Source organism: Oryza brachyantha, chromosome 12 (assembly GCF_000231095.2).
Source record: "Oryza brachyantha chromosome 12, ObraRS2, whole genome shotgun sequence".
NCBI classification, from domain to species: Eukaryota; Viridiplantae; Streptophyta; class Magnoliopsida; order Poales; family Poaceae; genus Oryza; species Oryza brachyantha.
Window position 1 is genome coordinate 10,818,313 of NC_023174.2, and position 9,857 is coordinate 10,828,169.

Below are 9,857 nucleotides of genomic sequence, written 5' to 3' on the forward strand. Positions count from 1 at the left end.
CAATATGTTCAAGGGATGATTGACTTGCCTTGATCGCTCCAAAGCTCTTCCGCTTCCACGCCCATGATGAAAGGGTCTTCTAGAACAACGGAATCTACACAACCAACGTCAAAAGGAAACAAAAACACCTAAGACAACAATAAAATTAAGAACCAAACAATACAAAAATGGGTACTAGAGGGGATTAGTGATTTGAACATATCCTATTTAGAGTTCAAACGATCAAGAAAAGACTATTTAAATTTTATATGTTGTTCAAGTGAACATTTTGCGAATATGTAAATTTAGACCTCTTCTTTTGGACAAGAAATAATTGTTAATGAGAGAATGCCGAATGGATATGTGAGGTCAATCGTCGGCTTACCATGGAAATAATGATGGTAGGTGGCTTGATGGGACCCTGGGAAAGTAGTTGTTCCATCGAACAGAGGGTTGGCCGGTCTACTCCTTGGTTCCATGAACTCAACAGCACAGACGGTGTCCTCCGAAGCTGTCCAGATCATCGACAAAAGCCCACCGAAGTTCACCGGGAGGAGGGAGGAAGATGGTGGGGAGGGCAGAGGAGAGCTCGAGAGCTCGGACCAGGGCTAGCAAATGGAAGAGGAGGATGAGGGGGGTTCCATTTTATAGTCCCGGGAGGTAGAAGGTCGCCGGGAAGTGAAAAGCCGATGAGTTTCTTCACTTCCTCCATCAGTGGCAAGCTAGAAAACAGGTGACGAAAACCGGTGATTAAAGTCGCGATTGAGTGGAAATTACGAGGGAGAGGTGGGGATTCCATTTTTCAAATTAATTTGAAGAGAAACTATCAGGTGTGTGCGTGCCCCCAAGGGCTAGCTGGGCCGAGCGCCATTGGGAGGCGGCGGAGTGGGCCGGGAAGGGAAAGCCCAAGAGGTAGAGGAGAGAATATGGGTCGAGGGGAGAAGGAGGCCCAACAAGGAGAGGGGGAGAGAGACTGGGCTGGATGGCTATGGAGGAGGGAGAGGATGACTTGGGCCAACTTTCAGCCCAAGTCGAGGGAGAGAGATTTAAATTGATTTTTCTTTTTAGGAAACTCTTATATTGGTTTTTATGAACAGTTGTAGGAAACTTTCAGCCCAAGAGGTAGCTCGACCTATGTTTGTTCCTCTGTGAGAAACGCTGCACAAGCCGCAGACATGTGCTGTCATGCCTGATTTTGAGAAGAATCAAGCCTCTGCTTATTGTATTTACCTGCCCAGGCATTACAGTTGACCCCACTGAGTTTATATTGTCATTGGCATTTTTTTGCCCATTCAAATCATCCTCCAGGAGGAATTACGATAAATATATGAGATGTTTAGCATGTATGCACGCAGTACGGTTTAGCTAATTAGCTAGACAGACAGGTAGAATGAGAGATCTTCTGACAGTGATTCATATACCAATTTATGGTTTGTGAATTTTTGTGGTTTTTGAATTGGGATAAATTAATTGTGAATGATTGAAAGTAAATAAATCATTGATACCGTAGGATTAGGATTGGGTTAATTATGAACAGTTGTGGGGATATTAGGCTATGTTTAAAGGTAAAGCCTATTATCGACTTTTATCTGATCCATGTCAACAACAAGAATTTATTTTACAATGATACGTACAAAATATTTTTTGTTATGCTAGTCTCTTTTTTATCCACTCTTATACAAGAAAGATTTATTTAATAAATGCTAAGAATCGACTTTAAGTTATTGCCATGCATGACAACAACTTTTCTCTCTCTCCCTCTCTTTTCTCCACGTCACAAAATTTACTTACATACCAACTGAGATAGTCGACTAATGGCGACTGTGAGAGTCACCTAATAAACTACATGCCCTTACATCAGTCTTGTGAAACCATGAGGGGAAAGGAAAGTAGAAGATTGAAGCCTCCTCATCAAATCTGCACACCGATTTCCTAGCCATATATGAGATCCTACTCTCCATAGATGTTTCTTGAACCAAGTGACCTTTTTTAACAAAATCTGAAATTAGCTTCCGTGGGGAGTGAACTCAGATCCTAGAGGTGTTACTTGATAGTGTTCGAACCGCTAACTACGTGCCCTTTCACATACCACAGTGGTTTTTTTTACTGTCTGACACCACACCAAGACAATATTACGGGTAGTAAAATGGCCTCAAACATGCACATGCTCATGAGAGCAAAATACAAATAATAAAATGTCTTTAAACAAAAAAGGAGAAAAATCCAATGTTCGTGAATGAATTGAATTGGTTTATTTGGAACTTCATTCGAAAATCTATGACATTACCAGCATTCCAAGCAGGCCTTAACACGATGATTGAATATTGAACCAACACAACGCACGAGTCCCAGATATGTAGCTCTGGTAGGCTTCCTTGGTGATCCTTCTCCGTGTACCATCTTGCTGCCCAGAGAAATAAAATGCATCCAGTTAAGAAAAAAAATAATTAAGGCCAATTACTGTGGTAGACTAATTTAGCAAACTAGAAATAAAGTACATGTCAAGCACATTTTTCATTATAAATATAAATATACAGATGAATTAAATTGAAAATGAACAATTAAATTAAAAATGCAAAATATTAAGACAATTTAGGGCATCCCTTCGTCATATATGAATCGAACGGGGAATATTTTATTTTACATTCCACACATAGTAAAAGGTCTTCAAACATGAAAAAATTATTAATGACATTATTTTGCACAACATTACCTCGAGCTTGAACTATGTGCTTAAGGCTATGTACACCATCAGTGGATTACTCGACCTTTGCTGTGCTAGATCGCCCAGAATATATTAAATTTTACAAGGCAGCATGGAATTGAAATGGAAGAAAATACCAAATTAATTAATGCTTGGTAGGAGGAATCAGTTCTGCTCCACTTCATCTTTTATTATCATATCGTGTGTCCGCCATCTACCCATCGAATGTCTGGGACGGTTGGGATGGATTTCTGCTGCGTTCTTGATGGCAGCCTCTGCATCCTCCACCTCCTGAATCGTCGCACTGCTGCAGTCAATATACATAGTGACGTCCATAAGAGCTGTTAAGTTCTCAAAGATGCTGCAACTGAAAGCACCACACACATCTGCTGTCTTCCTCACTGCAGAGTGAACCTTGAGTTCTTGAAGCCTTTCCATTGTTCCTTGTGCAAATGCCAGATGACCCAAGACATCGTTGCTAAACAGCAGAAAACTAAGACACCTGAAGGGGTGAGCACTACTAACGAGCAGTATTTCTTCGAGGGCTCTTTCAATATGTAGGTCTAGGATGGAAAGAGAAGGTAAATCTCCAAGTATATGGATATCCTCCTGTGTTGCACTCTTTAGTCTAATTCTCAACTCAGAGAGGTTCAAAAGTGAGGGGATCCATCTCGGTAGTGTAGAGAATATACTGTAGGATGCATGAAACTCTCGGAGTTGTGGAGCAGCCCAGGTAAAAGCCCAACATACAATCCAGGGAATGTCGATTATCCCGTAAACTTGGTGATGTGAGAATATATAAATATTCGATGTTGTTGCGACCCAAATTGTGTAAGCAGTCAGTCAACGGCTTCTCATAGCTCTTATCCCAGGTATCAAAGTAAATACGAAGTAATCTCAGTTCGGCTAAACTGGCTATATCCTTCAAAATATTTGGAGACCTGCCAATATTTACCGATGATAGCTCTTGTAGACATCTCATATTCCCAAAACCATCTGGTAGCAGCACTGGGAAGTCCACATGTAGCCGAATCAGTCGAGTAAGTTCAATAATGCCAGCTGGCAATTGTCTTATTTGGGGGCATCGCACATTTAGTGTCTGCAAAAATTGCAGATTTCTAATTTGTTCAGGAAGATCAGTAATACGAGTAGATCCCAGTCCAACATACCTCAGGTGAACCAAATGCACCAAAACATGAAGGTGGCAGTTCTCTATGTATTCACATCTACGTAAATTCAGTACACGTAACACATGGAATATCTTTAGGGATGGGACCTGGTTAATATGGCTGAATGCAGCAAGTGACCTTATCTGGGAAAAGCTCATGGTTGGATAACGAACTTTGTCATCGCTGTTGCTCTTTTGAATGGATAACCTGCGCATCTTTTTGGGCAATGGTTTGTATTGCTCATCATCTAGTATGGTAACAAAATTTTCATCTACTGATAATGCTCTGATTAAGTCAAGGACCATATCATGAACACGACAAGTCCATATTCGCCCATCCCTTAAAATATATGCTGGCTGGATCATGCTTCTATTGATAAGCTCAATGAAGTAACTATGACCGAGTTCCCGAATGCCCTGCCCGTGCTTCACATGGATAAAACCTTCAGCAGCCCATGTCCATATCAGTTCGTCAACCTTGATTTCTGAATCCTCTGGATATACGGATAGATACAAAAAGCAAGTTTTGAGATTGGAAGGCAGATCATAAAAACTAAGGGACAATATTCTTCTCATCTCTTCAAGATCTCTATTTTTGTCAAGCCCAGATCCAATGGAATCTCGAACATGAATCCATGCAGCCTCTGTTGTTGGCCTGTTAACTAATAAACTAGATATTGTAATGATCGCTAACGCCGCATTTCTTGAGAATTTGATTTGAGATTTTCTTCAGTTGAGGCGGACATCTATCTTCAGTGTCACTTATTCGTTTATAAAACAGTTGCTTGGAGTAATCATCGGAGAGCTGATTCAACTTGTATACGCCGCCTATATGTTCAGCAACATCAAGGTTGCGAGTGGTTGTTATTACACAGCTACCAGCACATCTATCAACAAAACCACATTAGAGAATTTTCCAAGCCGATCTGTCCCATATGTCGTCAATAACGATGAGATACCTATTAATATGGGGTGACACATGCTATTAGTCACAACCATTGCAATGTTACGACAATTCCAACATAGAAATTATGAAGGTTTTAAATTCTATTACCTCTTGTCTTGAAATATTCTGAGCTCATGGATGAGTTGCTTCTCATGCCACGCATCATTAATCTGACCATAGGCTTCCTTGTTAAGTTGGCTAAGCATGTTCTTGAGAATCATCTTTATGTCAGGTTTCAGAGACACTGAAACAAAAGCCCGGTAACTGAATACCTGACCATCCAATTCTTTATACACAGCATTGGCAAGAGCGGTTTTTCCTAGACCTCCAAACCCAACAATAGATACAACCTTCAGTTGCTTCTTCGATGAACTATCGTCTTCCATGATCAATTTAATTAGCTCATCTCTTGGACCATCAATTCCAACAAGCTTTTCCTTTTCTTCATGGAAGGCTCTTAACCGAGGATCCATTGTTTGAATAAGTCCTGAGCAGTTAAATGTAGGAGGTAGCAGGCGATTAGCGCCATTAGAGGCAGGCCACGGATTGCGGCATGGCCCAGGTGGTTGGGATGGCAACCATTGATCACGAGTATGCCGGGATTAGCTTGTCCATTTGTTTCCTTGTAACCATACATGTAATCCATATATAGTGAATACAATCAAAAGGAAAAGCTGTCGCTTACAGCACCAAACTCATCGTGTCCTCTGTGTTCTTCGTGTGTGTCGTCCTCCTCGCCGGAGTTCTAACAATTGGTATCAGAGCCGAGTCTCTCGCCGGAGCCATGGCATCGCAGTCGCCTTCCAAGAAGCCGCAGACTGCTGATGGTTCCAGCGAGAAGGAGGTCAAGCCCTCACGATCGCCGCCGCGACGCCGTGGCCGCTCTCATGGCCGCCACCGCTCCAGCTCGCGCGTCGTCGAGCGCGTCATCGAGCGCCCGTCCGCGAACGTCGCATGGCCGATGCTCACGCGGACGAACTACCCGGAGTGGGCGCTTGTGATGCAGGTTAACTTCCAGACACTTCGGGTCTGGGATGTCGTCGAGGACGGGATCGACGAAGATGCCGACGAAGATGAGTACCAGCAAGACCGCCAGGCCATGGCGGGTCTCCTACGCTCGGTCCCATCCGAGATGTGGGCGACGCTCGGCCGTAAGCAGACCGTCAGGGAGGCGTGGGACGCCGTCAAGGTGCTCCGGATCGGCGACGAACGCGCGCGCGACGCGACCGCGCAGCAGCTCCGCCGCGAGTTCGGCGCGCTCGTCTTCAAGGAGGGCGAGACCGTCTCCGAGTTCGGCATCCACATTTCGACGCTCGCCACCAACCTCCGCGTCCTCGGTGACAACATCACCGACGCCGAAGTGGTAAAGAAGCTGCTGCAGGTTGTCCCTGAACGCCTGTCGCAAGCAGCCGTCTCCCTCGAGATGTTCCTCGATCTGAACAAAGTATCAATCGAGGAAGTCATCGGGCGGCTGCGCGTCTTCGAGGAACGCGGCAAGCCCAAGGAGATCACCGACTCCATGGGGCGCCTCATGCTCTGTGAAGAGGATTGGGAGGCGCGCCGCAAAGCCCGCCGGGAGCAGGAGAGCTCTGGCGGCGGATCGTCTTCAGGCAACCGCGGCAAGGGCCGTGGACGCGGCCGCGGTCGCGATGGTGATGGATCCACGCCGCGGGATGGCCACAATGGCCAGACCGCGGGCGCTGGTGGCGGGAGGCCACCGCGAGGCACCCGCTGCGACAACTGTGGCAAGAGAGGCCATTGGGCCAAGGACTGCCGCGGCAAGAAGAAGGCAGCGGCCCACGTCGCTCAAGCCGAGGAGGATGATCGTGATCACGCGCTGATGTACATCACCGCGGATCAGGAGGTGATCGCACTGCCCGCTGAGGAGACGCAGCGGCATGTGCACATCTCCGAGCCCAAGGTTCTCCTCCACCTGAGCCGGGAACAGGAGGAAGATGCCGTGGTACCTCGCCGCTGGGTACTTGACACCGGGGCGACGAATCACATGACGGGAACACGCAACATCTTCGCCGAGCTCGACACCGCCGTCACTGGATCCGTCCGGTTCGGCGACGGGTCCGTGGTCGCCATTGAGGGAAAGGGGACAGTCCTCTTTACCTGCAAATCCGGGGAACATCGCCGGCTGGAGGGTGTGTACTACATCCCGCGCCTCACCACCAACATCGTGAGTCTCGGCCAGATGGACGAGGATGGCTACAAGATCAACATCGAAGAAGGAGTGCTGCGCCTCTATGATCTACAGCGGCAGCTGTTGGCGAAGGTGCAACGCACGCCCAGTCGTCTGTACCTCCTCGACATGACCATCGCCGCCCCGGTGTGTCTCACGGCGCGGGTAGGCGACGTGGCGTGGCGCTGGCATGAGCGCTATGGCCACCTCAACTTCCAGGCGTTGCGCAAGCTGGGACGCGAGGAGATGGTGAGAGGACTGCCGACCATCGATCACGTCGAGCAGGTATGCGAAGATTGTGTCCTCGCCAAACAGAAGCGCGCGTCGTTCCCAAAGGCGGCCAAGTACCGGGCGCAAGAGCAGCTGGAGCTGGTGCACGGTGACCTCTGCGGCCCCGTCTCGCCACCGACGCCTGGCGGGAACGCCTACTTCTTGCTGCTCGTCGACGACATGAGCCGCTATATGTGGCTCACCCTCCTGCGTTCCAAGGCGGATGCACCGGCAGCGATCATGGCGTTCCAAGCCAAGGTCGAACGCGAAACTGGGAAGAAGCTGAAGGTGCTCCGAACTGATAGCGGAGGTGAATTCACTTCCGTGCAATTTGGCGAGTATTGTGCAGGAGAGGGCGTGCAGCGACACTTCTCGGCGCCTGGCACGCCACAGCAAAACGGCGTCGTCGAACGGCGGAACCAGATGGTCGTGGGGACAGCGCGGAGCATCCTGCGTGCCCGCGGCATGCCGGGACGCTTCTGGGGAGAGGCGGTGCACACCGCTGTCTTCCTGCTGAACAGGGCGCCCACCAGTGCACTCAACGGCATGACGCCGTTTGAAGCTTGGCACGCAAAGAAGCCGCCCGTGCACTTCCTGAAGGTGTTCGGGTGTGTGGCCTACGTCAAGAAAGTGCGCCCGCACCTCAGCAAACTCGATGATCGCGGCGTCAAGGTCGTCTTCATCGGCTACCAGGACGGCTCCAAAGCGTACCGCTTCTACGACCCCGTCGCCGAGCGAGTACACGTCTCCCGCGACGCCATCTTCGCCGAGGACGAGCGCTGGGACTGGGGGGCCTCCTCGGACATGGGCTCCGAGCACCCCTTCACCATCTCGGACCACTACATGCCGGAGCGCCAGCACCAGGCAGATCGGGAGCTGCCGATGCCTGATCCCCAGGGCTCGTCGGCGCGCTCCCCGTCCCCAGACGGTGGGAGCCCCCAGGACGCGCCACCGCGCCATGCGTCACGGGCAACACCTCCAGCAGCATCAAGCCCGCAGCAAGCCGAGCAGCTGCCTTCGACACCACCTCACGCTGGAACGGGCATCGAGTTCGCGACGCCACTTACCACCGACCTGAGCTTCGACGCCGGTGATGTGGGGGAGCTCCGGTACCGGACACTGGACAACATCCTCGGATCGGATGCGGTGCCCGGGCTGGAGCACCGCGACGACGTGGAGGCTGAGCTCCACAACGTCAACCACGCAGTGACCGTGGAGGAGCCCAGATCGGTGAAAGAGGCGGAGGGCGATCCAAGCTGGGTCGCAGCGATGGAGGAGGAGATGCAATCGATCCGCGACAACAAGACTTGGTCACTTGTCGAGCTCCCACGCGGACACCGCGCCATCGGCTTGAAGTGGGTGTACAAAGTCAAGCGCGACGAGAATGGCGGCATCGTCAAGTACAAAGCGCGCCTCGTCGCCAAAGGGTACGTGCAGCGCCCCGGCGTCGACTTCGAAGAGGTGTATGCTCCAGTTGCACGACTGGAGTCTGTGCGGCTGGTGCTCGCCATTGCAGCTCACTACGGCTGGGGCGTCCACCACATGGACGTCAAGTCGGCGTTCTTGAATGGCGAGCTACAGGAGGAGGTATACGTCCAGCAGCCTCCCGGCTTCGTCGACGGCAAGCACAAGCACAAGGTGCTGCGCCTCCACAAGGCGCTCTATGGACTCCGCCAAGCACCACGAGCATGGAACCACAAGCTGGACGCCGAGCTGCTGGCTCTCGGGTTCAAGCGCTGCGTCGACGAACACGGCATGTACACGCGCGGGAGCGGAGCACAGCGCCTGATCGTGGGCGTCTACGTGGACGACCTCATCATCACTGGTGGAGATGACGACGCCGTGGCGAGGTTCAAAGGGCAGATGCTGCGCACATTCCGCATGAGCGACCTCGGACTCCTCTCGTACTACTTGGGGCTCGAGGTCACTCAAGGCGCACACGGCATCACGCTGCGTCAGAGCGCCTATGCCATCAAGATACTTGAGAAGGCCGGGCTGGCTGGTTGCAATGCTAGCACCACGCCCATGGAGATGAAGCTGAAGCTCCAGAAGGAGGGAACGACGCCGAGCGTCAATGCCACGGAGTACCGCAACCTCATCGGGAGCCTGAGGTACCTGTGCAACTCTAGGCCCGATTTGGCCTACTCCGTGGGATACCTCAGCAGGTTCATGGAGGCGCCTCGGCAAGAACACCTTGCTGCCGTGAAGCGTGTGCTTCGCTACGTGGCTGGCACGGTGCATTGGGGCGTGCACTACCACCCGGCTGAGAGGAAGGGAGCGCCGCCCGTCTTGGTGGGGTACTCCGACAGTGATCTCGCAGGCGACATCAACGACCGCAAGAGCACAAGTGGGCTCATCTTCTTCCTCGCCGGTGGACCGGTTGCCTGGCAATCGGCAAAGCAGAAAGTGGTCGCCCTGTCGTCCTGCGAGGCCGAGTACATTGCGGCCGCGGCAGCCGCGTGTGAAGCAGTCTGGTTGGCACGCTTGCTAGCTGAGCTCATTGGAGGAACAGCACAAGCGCCTAGGTTGAAGGTGGACAACAAGTCCGCCATTGCTTTGATGAAGAACCCTGTGCATCACGACCGGAGTAAACACATCGACG

General features: G+C 50.8%; 1 pseudogene; it reads right to left on the reverse strand.

The window, feature by feature from the left end:
* Positions 1–1,974: 1,974 nt before the first annotated feature.
* On the reverse strand, positions 1,975–4,646 carry LOC107305399 (annotated as a pseudogene).
* Between the last annotated feature and the right edge of the window lie 5,211 nt (positions 4,647–9,857).